The sequence below is a fragment of the Motacilla alba genome, chromosome 2 (genome assembly GCF_015832195.1).
Source record: "Motacilla alba alba isolate MOTALB_02 chromosome 2, Motacilla_alba_V1.0_pri, whole genome shotgun sequence".
Lineage (NCBI taxonomy): Eukaryota > Metazoa > Chordata > Aves > Passeriformes > Motacillidae > Motacilla > Motacilla alba.
Genome location: NC_052017.1, coordinates 94,691,037 through 94,708,616, shown reverse-complemented (window position 1 = coordinate 94,708,616; position 17,580 = coordinate 94,691,037). Strand labels below are relative to the sequence as shown.

The window sequence follows — 17,580 nt, the reverse complement described above, 5'->3', positions numbered from 1 at the left end:
GTCTTTGGATTTACTTGGTAAAAGTCCTATTGATTTTTAAATAAGTTTAAGGGGTTTTTTAGGTTTTGCATTTTTCTTAGAGTAATGACGTTAACTTATTTTATTATATGGAATGACAACTATACTTTTAGATTAGAAATGTACTTTTATTAGTTCTATATTGGTTGTCAACTGAATCTTGTTTTTAAAAATAAGCCAGAAAACCCAACACAATTATGCTCCTTGATTCAGTACATACAATGCTATTCTTTGTAGTTTTAAACCCTCCATTACACTGAAATCTCTTTATATGGCACATTTTGTCGGCCTCTCTCTTTCACATTCACAGCTGAATTTTTCTATTGATTTTTAGAGCAATATGTTTGAACCCAGAATATTTTACTCAGCAAGACATGAAGCACTTCCTGTTGTCTAACGTCTTTAGGCCAATCTAAGACACTGATCAGCCTGACGATGGTTGGTTTGGCAGAAAGGAGATCAGTCATTTATAGACCAGTTTAAGCACTGTGAAGCATTTCCAAATTGAGATTACAAGATGAAAATAAGACAAATAAGCATGAAAATATCTAACAGTTTTGTCCAAAATAGTAGTATACAATCTCCTATTGAGATCTATGTGAAGCACTGGACAGTTTTCTTCAACAGACAGGAAAAAACTTTTGCCTCTGAATTGTGTTATGCTGGTGTTTCAATGACAAGAAAAGAAAATAAAATTCTGCTTGGCTTTCCCCCACTTCTGTGGTTAGCCTATATGTTTGTATGTCAAAAGCAGAAGTCCTGGGCAACTGGCTGTAAGTGGCCCTGTCTAGGCAGCGGGTTGGAAAAGACAGTCTCCAGAAGTCCCTTCACACCTCACACACTCTGTGATGCTTTGAGTCTGTAAACAGTGGGTGACAATGGATCATAAAGTGGGGGAACAGTTCCAGTGAGAAAAAGAAACTCCTTAATATTCAGCACAGACTTGGCTTGCTTTCAGTTGTAGTGTGTAAGAAGACAATATATCTCGATTATTTGCTCCTTGAACCAGAGGAGATTATTCAGTCTCTGTTAAAATGGTAAGTTATTCACTGTTAAAAATTCCCTAGCATGGAGGAACCTTAGGTGAATTACTCCATACCTTTCTCAATTAAATTCTTTCTTGTGAAAACAAAACCTGTCCAGCATTTGTCCATCCTTTCTTGGCTGCTTTGGATAGTTTTGTCTTATCCCAACTCTGCCATTGACAACTGTTCTAAGTATAGCCCATAAGAACTAAGTGAATTAATTCCTCTTTGTGTAGATAAAAGACTGAAAGGATTCAAAATAGCCATGAGTTTCTCCCACATTTTCAACAAAGTATTCCTTGAACTGGAAGAAACAGCACAGTTATGAAATGGAGAAGGCATTTGCTTCCTTATTTATGGAAAGCAATCTATGCTTCTGAGGGTGGGAAGGAAGAAATACAAGAGTGGTATTTCTCTTCTTTACGCCTTCTTTAAAAACATTTTGGATTCTGTGCTGTCATGTGTAATCACACATGCATTTTGTGCCACAATTCCTTTGTGAATGAATTTTTTTTTTTTGCTAGAATTTAGCAAATCCAAACTACCAGCTCAGTATAACACTTATACACAGTGTGACATTTGGAAACACTGAAATGAATCATCAAGCTGATCAGCACATCTACATTCATGGTTTAGTTCAGATAAAAAGTATGGTTCTAAAATGAATCTCCCAATTGCCTTCACTTACTGCATTTTGGATTGCAAATTGGAGAAGACTTTGAGTGTGTGAGCTGTTTTTCTTATAGATGAAACTAAGCTGAGTGAGAGCTTCCTAGAGCAGTCTCTTTTCTAACTTCTAAAGGACACGCAGCCCCACAGGAGCAGAGTAAAACTAGTGCTAAATAAATACAGGTACAGAGCAGGCATGGAGAACTCAGTACCAACCATTTCACCTTACAGATAGGCTCCTTTTGCCCTGAATTGTATATTAATATGGACTTATTCAGTATTTCTTTCAACAGTGCTAGTAGATGAAACACAAAAAACTGAAATATATTCCATTCTTTTGTGATGAAACACTTGCAGAGAGGCATAACATATACCTTCCTGTGTGACATCAGGATAATGGAACCTTTTAGTCTCTTAAAATAACATCTTTCCTCTTGTCCATTTTCTGGTCATTCACAGACTGTCTCTTGTAAGTGCAGAAGGACTTTGAGTCTGCAATCTTCCAACAAATGTGTTCCTGAATACGACACATTTAGAACATCTCTTCTGACAGTTTTCTTGAGAATTGAAGCGCATTTCCATTCTGCAAACCGGTCTGGGGGATAACCCTTAAATATGAGAAGAAAGCAGTTTAAACAAGGAATGAAGAAAAACCTGACACTTTCCAGCTGCAGTTTTTCATAATTAGTCTTGCATTTAATAAGTGTCGCTTGGATTTACATGGCAGCACACAATTTCAATGGATAAAAGACTTCTCTTCAGCAGGACACTTTTATTTCTTCTTCTCTTTTTTTTCTTTTTTTCCTGTTTGATTACTGTCACTCCAAAATTGAATGAATTAAAAAGTAATTTTGTGGGGTCATACAGGAATTGGCAAGGTTGCCTACTGTATTCAGTTTTCTTTCTTTATTTAGAACAGTGGTCTTCAAAATGGGGGGAAATTGTGGACTAGTAGAGTGTATAATACAATCCATTAGGGTGCAGAATGAATTTTTTTTTTACATCATTAATAAATGAAACAAAACAAAACTATTTTTTAAAAAAAAGTTTGTTAGCTCATCCTTATCTCATCCTTCTTAATTTCTATTTTGTATGTAGTTTATAAATTCAATGCCTTAGTACAGTAGTCTGTGTATTTATTTTATAAATAAACAAATAAATACGTATTGGGCCATATTCTTAAAAATCTCCTACTAATAGGGGTTTGCTACCAAAAAAAGTTTGAAGAATACTAAAGTCCTGCCACCTATCCCTTCTGAAGCAAATGCCATTTGCAAAAGTGCTAGCTCAGATTCCACATTTAAGACAGAGATAAATTTGTCACCTAAATTAAGGCTTTCAAGAACCTTTAATTCTACCATTTCAAGAACAAGGGCAATTCAAATGGTGGGGAGTATTTGGGTTTGTTTTGTTAGTTGTTTTGGTTTGTTTCATTCACATGTTGATGATTTGATTTATGAATTAAACATAGACATGTTGCTATCTGAAAGAGCTCAAGAAATTCCATACCTGTTATTGGCAAAGTCTGGAAGAAAGCTGTTAAATAGGAAGATTTAAAAAAAATCCACTTTTCCAAGTCATCTAGTAAGAAATTTCTGATTACTACTTTCTGGCTAAAATAAGTAACATCAAATAAAACCCCAAAAATATGAGCAAAAGAACAAGAAGAAATGATAAATAATCAGTTTTCAAAGAAACAACTGTAAGAGCACATGAAACTCATGGCAAATCTTCCCAAGATTGTATTCTGAATCATCTATCACAGGTTAAGAATTTGAAAACAACAGTGGAAGATAAGCCATGGGAATCTGCATAATTTAAAATTAAAACCTGAAATGGCAGAAGTTAAAATTAGTTCTAAAATAGATAACTAGTTCCTTACAAAACTACTATGATTACTACATAATAAAAAAATTATCCAAAAATTACTAGCTTATTGCTAGCTGATTCATCTGCACTTACCTCTGAGCCATTTCATTGCAGCTTTTACTGCACTTTTTTTCCTATCACTCTATTTAGGGTAAATAAACCAAAATACTCAATGGGGGTCCTATCTGAAAAGCGTTTTTAGAAATAATGTGACATATATAGGGACTGTATGAACCTGTTCTTCATTGTAAGAATGAAGGAAAGTACTTAAGAGAAAGTGTAATTCAGTTATATAGATATTTGGATGTTTTCCTGAAATATTCTTTTTAGTACTGACAAAAGAAATTACCTCCTTAATGAGACAAAGCAGCACCATTTCTCCTACATAGTAGTGAGGAATCTTAGAAGGGTTAATTGGAAAGTTCAACTAATTCTTATTTCATTAGTGTTCCAGTGGAATGGTGTAATTAAATGTATTTTTCCAGGGAATTGTTAATAGGGCTTAATTTACCATTTAAGACAAATAGTCTTTCTTACACTAGGGAGGAAGGGTGAGTCATATTTATTATTTAAGTGGAATACTTATAATATTGTGCCATAGAAAGAAGTGGATGAATTTTGCTGTCTTGCCAAACATATCATCCTTGCAAGAGAGTAGCAGAGGTGGTGGCAAATCATATATTTTGGACTTGAATTAGTTATTGCAAGATACTACAAAATTACTAATTACTGTCGACCTGGTTCAAAAAAAGCATTTATTTATACTCTCTTATGGAAAAGGAATTTGAAAGCTCCATGCAAGTTTCTAACTTCCAAGTCAGCATCTTTACTATATCTAGCACATGAGTTATACATATAGTGCAAGCGGCAAAGCTACAAGTAAATAAATGATGGACTGCAAACTAGACTGAGACGAAGGCAGAAGGGGAAGAGTTATTTGGGAGCACTGAATTAGAAGGAAAAGCCTGGCTTGATTGGCAGTTGTAAATCAACAAAATTTCACTTAAGATGCTGGACACACATTTGTCAGTCCAAGTGAAGTCCTATTTTAAAAGACTAGCTTCTAGACTAACACATAACTTAGACATTCATTGTATTGTCCTCTTCTTAATCTTGAGCTGGGGACAAAGGAGAAGGTTGGCAGAAGATGGAAAGAGTACATATATAAGGCAAGTAGGCACAGTCTTAATGGAGACACTTGGATATTAATGGATAACAATGAAGACTTTTCTCAGGTAAAATTGATTCATTACAAATACTAACAGAACCTAGGAATCTGTATAAATGGTGTTTTGCTTTCAGGGAACTGGCATCAAAATATTCTAAATAAGGCAAAATGATTGCATTATGCTTTGGGGCAATATGTTAGTATGCATTAAAGTTGCAATTTTTCCAAGAAGGTAACTAAAAATATGGAGTCCTCCTTTGACTATTATTTACATGAACAAGTTGTTACAGGTGAAAACTTTTCTGTTTCTAGTTTAAAATGCATGTCCTGTCATTTAAGTCCTGTAACACTTTTTCATAATTAACAAAAATATGTCGAACCCAGCATTTTTAACATCATAGCTCTTTTTAAAGTCATTGCTGGGACAAAATTTAGTATCATTAAGTCAATAATGTTAAAATTGCTTTCAGTTTCCATCTTCTGAATGGCATTTCATTCACAGTGTGAATATGCAAATTTTGACAGAGGTCTTCATCATTAAATGAATAGTATGCTCTCACACATGACAGTTTTTTAAATTAAAGTTCATCTTTCTCAGTGTGTTCTGCATCAGCCTACTAAACTGAATAGCCCCAAGTTTAGCTACTCTATTTTAAAACTGTCAAACATTATTAGCAGAGCAGAGAAGCAGTTCAAAAAGTAATTAATTCCAGGGCTTAGAGTAAACTGCTATTTTAATTAAAAGAACACTAAATACTAATGTCCTGATTCTTTGTACTTAGAACATGAAATAAAAAAGTCTAAATCACTTACATTTAATACATTTTAAATGCAAGTTGAATACATGAAAGGCACATCTCCTGTTCCTGCTCCTTATGAGCTGACTCAAAAAAGGAAAAGATTATATGCCATATTTATGGGTTTTGTTGTGCCATTTTTCTTATTGATTCTCTTCCAGTCTGTGCTGAGTAGGAATATCAACAGTTGCACCATAATTGCACAGTGTGGGATGCCAGAGCTCAGCTCTGCAGTTGTGACTATTGCCCACAGAAGATGTGAGGTCCAAAACACGGAAGATGTGAGGTTCTCTTTTGAAGCCGTGAAGTGCTCTCCATGCTTTGCAGATTTACAACTTCCATCTTGTGTAAACTTTAAATTATACACAAGGAAGTCACTTTACATGTGAAGAAGCGCAGTTCAGAGAACTAGAACGGGCTGCACAGAGAGATGGTGAGGTCTCCTCCTCTGGAGATATTCAAATCCCTCCTGGACATGATCCTGTGCAATGTGCTGCTTTAGCAGTGGGGTTAGATGACCTTCAGAGGTCCCTTCCAACCCTCATCCTTATGTGATTCTGTGAAACAAGAATTTTAGGCAGTTTGGTTTTTACTACAGCTTTATGGTCTGACATCTTTGATGGGCCTCTCTCCTCATGGAGCAGTTGAAATGTGCAGGTGTGTCTGCAGTGTGCCACAGAGCACAGCGTGGCTGGTCCTAAACTAGCACTGATTCCCTCTCTGTCTGACAGAAGTCTCCATCAGCATCATCATCACCATGGCCTGAAGAAGCTTGAGCTACAAGGCACACATGAGATCAGGGCTGATTCTCTGGAACAGAAGAGTTCCACACGACCACTGTGTGTACCACATGGTGCTGCCAGCATTGCCTGGGGCTAGCTCAGGTATCCATGTACAGATGTTTGCACAACACAATTCTGCCTCTCTGCTTATGTCTGTGATGCTTATCTCACCTCAGAGCTGAACTGCAGTAACATGTCACCACAACAACATGTGGAGAAAATTCCAGCTTGTGCAAGGTGATTGACAAGGACACAGACTATGTTTGTCCTTCCCCGTCCACAATACTTGACTTTGTCTATAATTTCTTATTCCATTGTTACTTTATGGCCAGGAACCCAGGGAAACTAAAAGGTCAATTCAAATTTTGGTCAGTAAAACACAGACAATAAGCTTAAAACAAAACAAAACAAAACAAAACAAAAGACCCCCCCCCCAAAAAAAAAAAAAAACAAAGAAAGAAAAACACAACACAAAACCAAACTAAATAAAACCCAAACCAAAACCTAAAATTTTATCACAGATTATATGTCTAACCTGCAAGAGCATCTGATAAAATTTGAGTAACTGATGCAAAATTTTGTCAGCCCTGCAAAGGAAATGACAGAAAAATACTCTCCTTTCTTCCCCGATGCAAGATTCAGCACTTTGACCTTACCTTCTCTAAAACTTTTAAAGATATGGATAGAAAAGCTGCATCTGAAATCTGTGAAATTCTGATTCAAGGTTTTTTGGTTTTTCTTTTTCTGATTTAGACTACAGATTTAAATTAGAGGTGCTGCATCCTAAATAATTATCAAGAGGTTGATCATGGGGTTTTGTTTTATATATTTAAATTTCCTGAAAAATCCATTGCTGGACATAAGAATCTTTTGATGTGCTGGACACTTGAGCTACTGTTCTTTGGCTCCAGACAAAATTTTATGTCAGCATTGGGTTTTTTGGTGGGGTTTTTTTGGTTGGTTTTTTATTCTTTATTTTTTTGTGGCAGAAAATTTAATCTGAATAATCATGGTATTATATGAGACAATTTTTTCATCTGCACTATGGCCATGTGGCACGTTAATATTGGTCCAGTATTACCAATATGAGAAAAAATCTTGGAAGGAGTATCAAGTATTAAGGCTTATCTCAAATGCTTAAGCATTTTTTATTTTAGGGTCCATTCTCAGTTTCTTGTACCTTTATAGGCTTTATCCACCTGTGTAAGCTTTTTTTCCTGTCAAGTGTCTGATTCTGCCTTTACACTTAGTAAAAAGGTCAAGAATGGTTAAATCTTTTCTCAGTCTAATAAAAAGAAATAAAATTCTACTAATTAATTATTTAGTTGAAATGTTTTTAGAGACCTTCCTTTACATTGAATAATATTAATGTAATTTAAATTTTTGATACTTCATGCAAATAATGACAGTGTTAAAAGTCTATACAAATTTGACCAAAATGGAAACACAGAAGGGCTATCTTCTTGCCAGTGCAAAGGATGGAGGAAAAAAGTTAGATATGAAAGGACTATCATATAACTGAAAGTAGGCTTCTTCTAGATGGTGCTATTGCTTTGCTCTTGTGTGAAAAAAAATCTTTTTAGAAGAAAAATAGATTGTGATAAATTAATTAATATCTATATTGTTGTTATAAAAATGGGAGACTTTCCAGGTTATAAAACAATCTCATAGTAATAGCACACCTAACTTCTAAGTATATGCTATGTTTTCAAGTGCTTTTCAAGGTAATTTTCAATTTAATGTATATTGTCATATCTAAATTACATTGCATCAATTAACACTATAATTTGATTTTATCTTTAAAATTTACACCAAAATGAGGATTTGCCCACAGAAAACTACCATTTTTCCACTGGCAGTATTAAAAGGCTTGAAAGACTCATAAAACCCCCTGGGATTTGCATGTACATACTACTAATCAGATGACCTGCCCATCAGTCCAAATTGAGAGAGGTCAAATAAGAAAAGATCTATATTACAGAAATGTTCTTAATACAGATATTTACATTTATTAATATTTGTAGCGTACTGCTCAATTCCTAAAGATCAGAATGTGTTTCCCCTCTGTTCAGATGCCTAATTTCTTTATATGGATTTAAGAATGAAGACTTCAATGAAAATAAATTGAGGGATTCAGTAGTATAAGTGTTCAGAAAAGCTGTTGTTCAAAATCACTTACCTGGCAAAAGTCCCAGGAAGACAGCATTGGTGTCATCTATTCAAAATATTATATTGCTCCTTTACTGCATCTCAAAGCTTTTATAGTATTTATTTTCAAATCTTCATGGAATCACAGGGAAATAAAAATGAAAGAGCCTTTAAGAGGTCACTAAGTTCTCTGGCACAAGGCTAGATGAGCTATATATTTGTCATTCCTGATACATGTTTATGTAGCCTGTCCCTAAATCCTCTGTTGAAGGAGATAACAACGTCTCGATGGGCAGTTCCTTTCCATGCTTCAGTAGCCCTGTTATTGTTAATATTTAACTGAATCTTTCTGGATGCAAATCCACCACATACTGACAAAAGGACATGGGTCAGCTGGGCGTGTTTAAGCAACAAGAAACTCGGGGTTTACGATGCTCAGGGTGTAGTGGTGTTGATCAGTTGAAGCTTACTTCTCCATTAAGGGAACTGGATTTTGCACTTTCACATTATGATCAGTCTAGTATTTGGCTCTGAGATCACAAAAGAAAAGTAGAAAAACAGACATATCCCAAAACATCAACTGCAGGTTTAACACTCAGAGTTCTTCCCTCTAAATCACCTGCAGAAGAGCAGTTTGCCAAACTGCTGACTCTGCAAGCTTCTGTGTGGGATACTCTGAGTGATTTCTCAGTGGTCTGTGAAAAATATTTTAGTTTTAGCTAAGTTACACCACTTATGCTGTTTGTGGATGGGATATTACAGGTGATACAATTTCTGAGATGATTTAAAAGTTAATTTAAGAATACTCTAGGTCATAGAGTGCTGGTGGGTTTTTTGTTGGTTTTTAGGGGGGATTTTTTTTCACATTATATCTGTATACTGCCCTTAAAAGCTCTTGGAAATGCATTTTAAAAAGTAAACCTAAATCCATCACTAAGTCGTCTTTACCCTTGCAAAATAAATTATTTCAATTTTAAAAGTCCTACTGAAGAGGTTTAATTTCCACAGTAGGTCGGAATGAAATCATAATCTCACTCATTTCATTTAATGAAATGCTGCATTTCCCAAAATAAGCCACCACGAGTCACATCCACATTCTGAGTTACAAGATGAAAATTTTAATAGGATTAATATTGGATTTCATACTGCTTTCAAAATCTGAAATACATGATGTAGAGGAAAAGGGACTATGTTCATTCAGTTTTCATTGCTTCATAGTTTAATGAATACCTGACAAATCAGATATATAGAGCAGATACAGACAATAAATACAATATGTGAGAACACTAAAGTTTTATCAGAAAAAGAAGACAATGAATCCCATTTATTGGTTTTGCTTACAAAGGAGGTGAAGATTTTCTCTCTCTGGAACTATTCTTCATGGGTGAGTTCAAAGTACTGCTTAAACTGGAGTTGGTGTTAGGAGAATAAATTGTGACTGTAGCAATTCCAGCTTGTGAAAGAAAGCTGGATAATGATCTGGATAACATAGATTAGCACCATTATCCACAGTGGACAAATGGTAGAAACAAGAGGATAAATATTGATGCTAAAAAGAATCAACACAGCTTTTGTAGAGAAAAACCATGTCTGACACATCCACAAGAGTTCTCCAAGACAGCAATAAATGAGAAAATAAAAGGCAATTTGGTTAATAAAGTATTCTTGGATTTTCAGTACATTCTGAACAAAAGTTTCTAAATAAACTGTCAGAAATACAAGGGAAGAGTCAGTCATGGTACTAAGAAAAACATGGGAATTAATAGTCAGTTTTCACAACTACAGAGACTTGTCAGAGAGACCTTTTGGTTTTTCTCTGTTGTCAAATATGTTTACAAATAAATCTGAAAATTATTGAAGCAATGATGTGATATAGCTCTCTAAGAATACAAAATCAGGCAGAAGGGTCAAAGCTGAATGTGAAGTATAACAAAAGGAGCTTATAAGATTTGAATGATTTTTTTTAATGAAAGATAAAGTAGCAAATTAATTCAAATGAAATAATACCAGGTAATTAATTTTTAAAAAGTCAATCAGTGACATACTCACAATAAAAGATGCTGCTTTATTATGATGTGAAAGAGCTCCTGGTATTTCTGCAGATAGCTCTTTAAAATATCATATAGAATTTTCAGCAGTCAAAAAGGCAAAATAAATGTTAGCCATTCAGTAATAAAAAAAAAGAAGAAATAAGTACTTGGTTAGAATGCATATTCTTCCATACTGCCTGCATTCCTGTTCATCCCATTAAAAAAGCAAAAAACAAAAAACAAAAACCAAAACTTTAAAATTAAAGAAAGAATATGGATCAGAATGCAGGAAGTGTTTTGAGAAAACCTTCTATAGGTTTGGAGAGAGGCTGCTGACAGAAGATGGAAGGCCCACAGAATTATTTGTGAAATGAAGTGGGTGAACTGGGAAATCTAGAATATGATTCCTAAGAATGTGCTCTTGATGATTGTGAGGGACAAGACATTGAATGAGATCTTGGTTTGATGCAACACGTAAGAGTTTCAAATGCTCTTATTAGAATGCTTTTCAAGTGCTGTTTCAAAAAAAAAAATAAAGAATGAAAGAACACCTAAAGATTATTTGCAATCTCTATAAAAAAGCCAAAAAAGAAGGAAATTTTTACCTGCACCTGGTCCTATTATCCTATTATATATCACTGGCCAACTACTGGACTTCCCTTGGGTGATCCTGGCTCTTTTGAGGCTGTTTGTTAAGTTAAAAGAACTCATATGAAAGTCCTGAAACATTGGGTTTTTTTCCCCTGTGTTCCCTTGAGCAGGCCAAAAGGGCTTGAAGATACTCAGATTCTTAAGCTCCAAGGGAGTCTTGACAAGTAGTCTCCTACCTTGGTGACCAAAGAGCTCTTGCAATATTCAAGGCTCCCTGAGACACTTGGTAGTCTCAGGAGCTCTTCACCTTCTTCAGTCCCAAGGGCTCTTGTCTTCCTGGAGTGAGCTTAAGAGTCTGGAGTTTTCAGGTTCTTCCTACTCCAGGGTTAGCAGGAAGGTTTTTTCTTGGCCAAACACCCTTCCTGGGATTTCTGGAATCCCTGTTTTGACACTGAGTATCTACAGAGTCTGGAAATCCTGGCTTCCAGACTAACTGTCAGTACACCAGTAACATCCTAGAGCCTGTGATTATTCTACAATTTGAGTAAAAGCCTGTAGTGGGATACACAGCTTTAGTCCTTAAAATATACACTCTGTTATTTTTTCTGATTCATTTACAATGCCAGGGACAAAATCTCAGTTTAAATTTGATCAATATAGAGATCAAACTGTTAATTCAACAAGTCAGGTGTGCTACAAACTGCTGTGAAGAGCAAAGAAACCTTAGCCAACCGAACAAAACCCACAAAATCCAACAGATCAACATTCATTTAACAGAACTTTACAGAAAAGTTAGCAGCTTGGATATAATAAAAGTTGTGCCTTGAGTCAAATCTTTTCTGTGTTTCATAATTCTAAGTAAAATAGAGCTTGCTTATTTTTTGTCTTTTTTTCATAATGCCACATTTAATAGCACATTTAAAAGAGAAAGAATGAAACTCACTTGCTTGGTATGACTCAATGTGTGAAAGGAAAGAAATGCAAATCATTCATAAGTTTTGCTGTTCCTTATTTCTCAATGTACTCTGCATTTACAAGTATTTTGAGCACATTGAATGAATGCTATTCCCAAAATCTTGCTATAGCTACAACATACAATGCAATACTCTAAGCTATACATTAGGAAAAAAAAAAACCCAAACCCTGTTTAAATTCTTAATTTAAAATTCAGTCTCTCATCCTTAAGCACACTCAGAATTTCCTTTCTTTTCTTGATTTAACATGGACCAATAACTGATATTCATATTTTCCCCCGTGTTTAATTACAGACTAACTGGATTCATCTTTTAAGCAGCTTTAGGTTTGGAAAATGCTGTTCAGATGGGAGCAAGTGTTCTAATTTTTTATGACTGACTAAATGAAGAGAGAGCACAATGAAAATCAAAATAAAAGCATGATGAGGACATCAGCTCATAAGTTTATTCTATTATGTGCCCTATAGATGTCATTGATGAAAGAGAGTGTTTGCTCCGTGGTGAACCCAACATTTTTAAGAGCTGCATTAATGAGGTTTGGCCATATTTCAAAATAAGCAGAAGTCTTTCTGGAGCATCTGTCATAACTTTGCTTTCATTCTCCTACAACACAAAAGAAAACTCCTCTCTTGAAAATCTATCATACCCATCCCATATGCCCTTCCCAAAGTATAATATGGATGTAAACGATCTGATTTGAATGGCCAGGCTTGAAGAATTGTGTTACTTTTACAAGTAAAATAAACTTATTTAGAAAAGAATTTATGCCTCTGCATTGCAGTTGTGCGTTACCAGTTACAAGAGTACAGTGAGATTTTTCAAAATTTATTAAATTGTGAATTTTTTACTTGAGTAACAGCAGTGGCTGGATAAATAATGAGTGGTTAAAAAATGTGATAGGATACTTTATAGAAAATAATTTTGACTGGCTTACACTCAGTGAAATTCCAAAGAGCTATTAAGGAACAACCAACTCACTATGTTAGAAACTATGAAGAATTTATCTTCTGCGTTCACGCAACATTAAGCTATTTCAAAGACATCATAAGATAAAAGTTTGAACGAGGATGATCATTTACAACACATGTACATTAAACATATGGAAGTACAAGATGGTTTTAAGCTTTAAAGTTTTAAAATACTGACATGCATTAAAAAGATGCAAAATACATGTGTATACATGTGGGGATAAACAGACTTAAATAGCAGGCTACACACTTACCAAAATACAGCCAAGATCAATTGGCCCCATGAAGAAAATAATGTATTACACAAAGATGTGATGATGATCGAAGCACTTTGCAAAAGTAAGTTCAGTATCAGTCTTTTCCCCATGGGTTCCCTTAAAAATGTAATGGGTGGGGAAAATGGAGAGGGACAGTCTGCCATAAGAAAGTGCAGATGATCACTTTATGCAAGCTACAAAAACCTGGTCTTCTGGCCCTGAAGTACTGAAAGGTGACTAATTATTCTTCTGTGCTTTGGCACCTACCATTGACTGTCCTTGGGGCAATGTGTGACAATTTATCTCTGCAATCTTTAATAGCTTGAAAAAATGAGGTGATCAGATATATTTAGGGTTTTGACTAGTGTTCATGTGGTCACAAGAGTATCTTACATTGTCAGATAAATTAGCATAACATTAGTGTTTCAAAATCAGCAGGGTATTCCATAATGTAAAAGTACTCTGTGCAAAAAATGCCTTTCTCTCTGCAAAATACCCTTGAACAGATACTCTACTGTTTCCAGAGGATAGTCATAGGAAAAAGAGAATATAGATCCTTCAGAAGGTAATGAAAAGTGAAACAAGATTTCATTCAGCATTTAAACCTGCATGCACTCATTTTGGAGTTTTTCAAATGGTGTCAATCAAATGCTGATTGTAGAGAATAATAAGACAATTCTGAATATATCAAAAAATATCGTGAAGGAAAACAGATATTCCTAATGATATGGTCACATGTCTGGGGATATGAAAGCTTTGATAGTGATTTATTTTTGAGAGATTCACTATACAAGCTGTTCAAGTACCAGTTCATGGGTAAATGGCACTTAGAATGTTGATAAAGGCAGCCTAGTAATAGTGACGTGAATGATAAAGTGATATTAATAGCAGGTCCTTGGCCCTTTTCTTGTTGCAAGTTGAAAACAAGCAACCACTTGAGTTTCTGGTGTCTTATGAACTACCAAGTGACTGCTGTAATCCTCTGTAAAGCTGATATAGATCCTTACCTTAAGCTACAAGATCTGTAAATAGAACATCAGAAGATAATAATCTGATTCTTATTACAATTTATTTTCATTTTTTGACGCAAAATAGGATAGAAACCTTTGTTCACTTTATGTGTGTGCTTTTAAGTGTAAAGTTTAGGATATTCACTTGGATGATAAGATTCAAAACTGGTTTTTGTCTGCATTGAAAAAATCTCACTCAAAATACCTTATAACTTCAGGTCATGACCTTGAGCAATCAGCCTGTGATAATGTTTTCACCAACACAGGGAAACAATGCAATACAACAAAAATGTTCTGACATAAGATGAGGTCACAGTTACTTCTTTCTGAGCACATTTTTGTCTCAGTCTCCACTATGATCTATTTTTATCAAAACACTTTCAGAAGACCTCTAAAAGTTACAGCCAGACCTTTTTTCTTTCAAATGCATTAAAGCAAGAGTTCTTTGTCATATTCTTTAATAGTCCATAGAGAAACAAGTCTGATCATATTTACTGTCAGCAGGGTGTTATACTTCCATTCATTTCAATTTTAGACAATCAGTACACTGAATTGTATAAGTACATAAATTAAATTTGTTAGGATCCAAGAAACAGCTAAATAATCTACTTTACTCATATTCTCAAAACATTTTCTGAAACACTAATGATCATATGTGCTTATGACTAGGAAAGTGCCTTACATGTGCAAATCATAGCTCAGCAAATCTGAACCCAAAAATATTCTGCAGGAGCTCAAGCTACCAGGCAATATCAGCACACCCACCTTGCACGGCTCTGTGCACCTTTTGCACCCATGTAAGAATTATTATCCATGCATGTGGTTCTGTTTTGAAACACTTTGAGAGATAACAGGTGGATACATTAGGAGTTATCCTCTTTCTGATCTTCCAAAACTGGTCCTCTATTTTCTCAGACCTGTGAAGAATCACAGACCCTTTGGAAGAATCTCTACATTTAAGCGGAGGAATAACTAAGGAAACCATTCTGTGCTTACCAGCTGGATAATTGAATTCTCAAGGTAAAATCAGTGTTAATTCAAGGCAGATGTACATGATTATCCTGCTAAAGAAATACATCCATAGAAGTTGTTCAACATTTTATGGCAGTTTTTCTAGTTTAAGAAAGATACAAGGTTGTGCAAATATTTATGTTAAGGCCCTAAAAGAAATTATTGAGCTATCTTACTATCTCTGTTCCATGACAGACTGGAAGAATGAATAGGGATTATGTCCAAAACAATGTCCAGTAATTTTTTCAGTGACAAAGTGGATTTCTGAACTTATCAACAGGTCTCAACATCACAAGTTCAGAGATGTGAATGAAGTTCTTACGTGAACAAAAACATACAGAAAGGCACTAAAATAAAGCCTTCCTTCACCTCATTATCCTAATTTTTACATCTTACATGTTTTAGGCACAGTCACCCTTTTCTTCAAAGTTCCAAGTACATTTGTTACCTTACTGTCTCCCAGCAAGGGATGTCCAAATTATGGTTTTAGAAAAGCAGAACTAGTATCTTCCCAACGATTGCATGCAGATTAGACACCTGAAAAATGACTCATAAGCCATTAAATATATAGAAAGAATAAACCTTACATTAAGGTTTTTCAGAGAGCATACTTAAATAGACAAGACAGGCAAGTCAATTCCTTAAATTGTAGGCAGGCAAGAATTTCTTGATTGCAAAGGGGAATGAGAAAAATTGTCTCAGTGCTATGTGGCACAGGTTTCTAATATCCAGACAAATCATCTGCCATGAACATTCAAAGTGCAATTGCCCAAATGTATATTGGATTTATTGCTTAGTTTCACTGCAATTTCAATGCATTTTGTTTTAGTCATTTGTTTGATTTTCAGTCTGAAAGAATTCAGTATCTTATTTCCAGCTGCACTGCAGTAATTGCAAAAATTATTTCATCATATTGTGCAAGGTGAGCTGAAGCACAAAAGAACTCCTTTAGCATCTGCTGTTCATGAGCTACTGTATGGTAGTTTTGCCATCTAAAAATACTGCTCTTTCCATGACTGATATCATGGTTCAGTTCTTACAGACAATTAATGAGGAGATTGTCTCAAGGAATCTCTGGTTTAGATTATTAGGCTTATTTCAGTGTGAAGTAGTAGCCTTTGGTTGCATAGATCTCACCACATCCTTTCACAATTTGATTTCAGGAAAGGGGTTTATCAAACCAATAAAACCAAAATCTAAAAAAGAGATATTGTGGAAAACAGTGTTTCAGTTGTTGTTGTTGCTCTTAATTCTCTTCAGGCCCTTGACAAGGAGTGTAAACTCACAGTGGCCTTTACCTTAATTATTACAGGCAAATCAAACTGATATTTAAATATATCTAGTTTGTATTTGCAAAAATAATATTTCTTTTTTTTTTCCTCACAACAATACTTTGATAATTGTTTTATCAGATGGTCACACATGACAACAAAACATTTTTCGGTAGAACAATCACACGATACACAGTGTAAATTCTCCATAATGTCAGGCAGCTCTTCTTTCTAATATATACTTTTTCTTTCATATTTTTCTGCTACTACATGAGCTGCAATAAAACTTTGTTAAAGCCACAGCAGATGTATGAGATATGAGAGATTTTCCTTTCTTTTTCAATCACACGCAAAAGAAAGCTGGAAACTTTAGGTAAAAGTGAGTAGAAAAGTATGTTTCAAAATATGGACATTGTATTTTTCAGCATTACTTATATTAACAACAAATGGGACCTTCTTCATTTATTACCTCAGATTGCTGTTACCGCTTTTCTAGAATACTACAATTATTCAGTCTTAGTAATATTTCTTGGTAATTTGAACACAAGATTTCTTAAGCCCAGACCATCACCATTAAGTTAGACAGCAGATCACTGGTAACTGTCAACTGAAAGGACTGCAGTAAGCATATATTATGGCAAATGAAATTATAAAAATCATATCTTGATTAAAACCTTGATTACACTGAAATAATAGGAAAAAACTTTTTTTTACTTACTTTTCTTTCCAATCAACTATTTTACAATATATTTTAAAAGAAAACCCTCTAACTTGCTGTATAAATAATAGTCTTTCATAGTTGATGAAAAATTTGTCATTATTCCTTCAGTGTAAGATTTGTCTTTACTATCTATTTATATAAGTAAAAATATGTGTTCATAAATACACGAAAATAAAGTTTGCCATTCACATCAGAAAGTCTGATTTCCTTTTGCACAAGGAAACTGCTTTTAGACACAGGTAGACACAGACCACTGTCAAGAGGAAAAGTA

At 34.7% G+C, this 17,580-nt stretch overlaps 1 long non-coding RNA gene across 1 annotated transcript; it reads right to left on the bottom strand.

Annotated features, from left to right (window-relative positions):
• Nucleotides 1–149: 149 nt before the first annotated feature.
• LOC119697432 lies at nucleotides 150–8,710 on the bottom strand. The gene is made up of 3 exons (XR_005255849.1): nucleotides 8,508–8,710; nucleotides 5,563–6,103; nucleotides 150–2,320 (listed from the first exon to the last, which is right to left on the bottom strand). It is a non-coding gene; the product is annotated as an uncharacterized LOC119697432 (long non-coding RNA).
• Nucleotides 8,711–17,580: the final 8,870 nt, after the last annotated feature.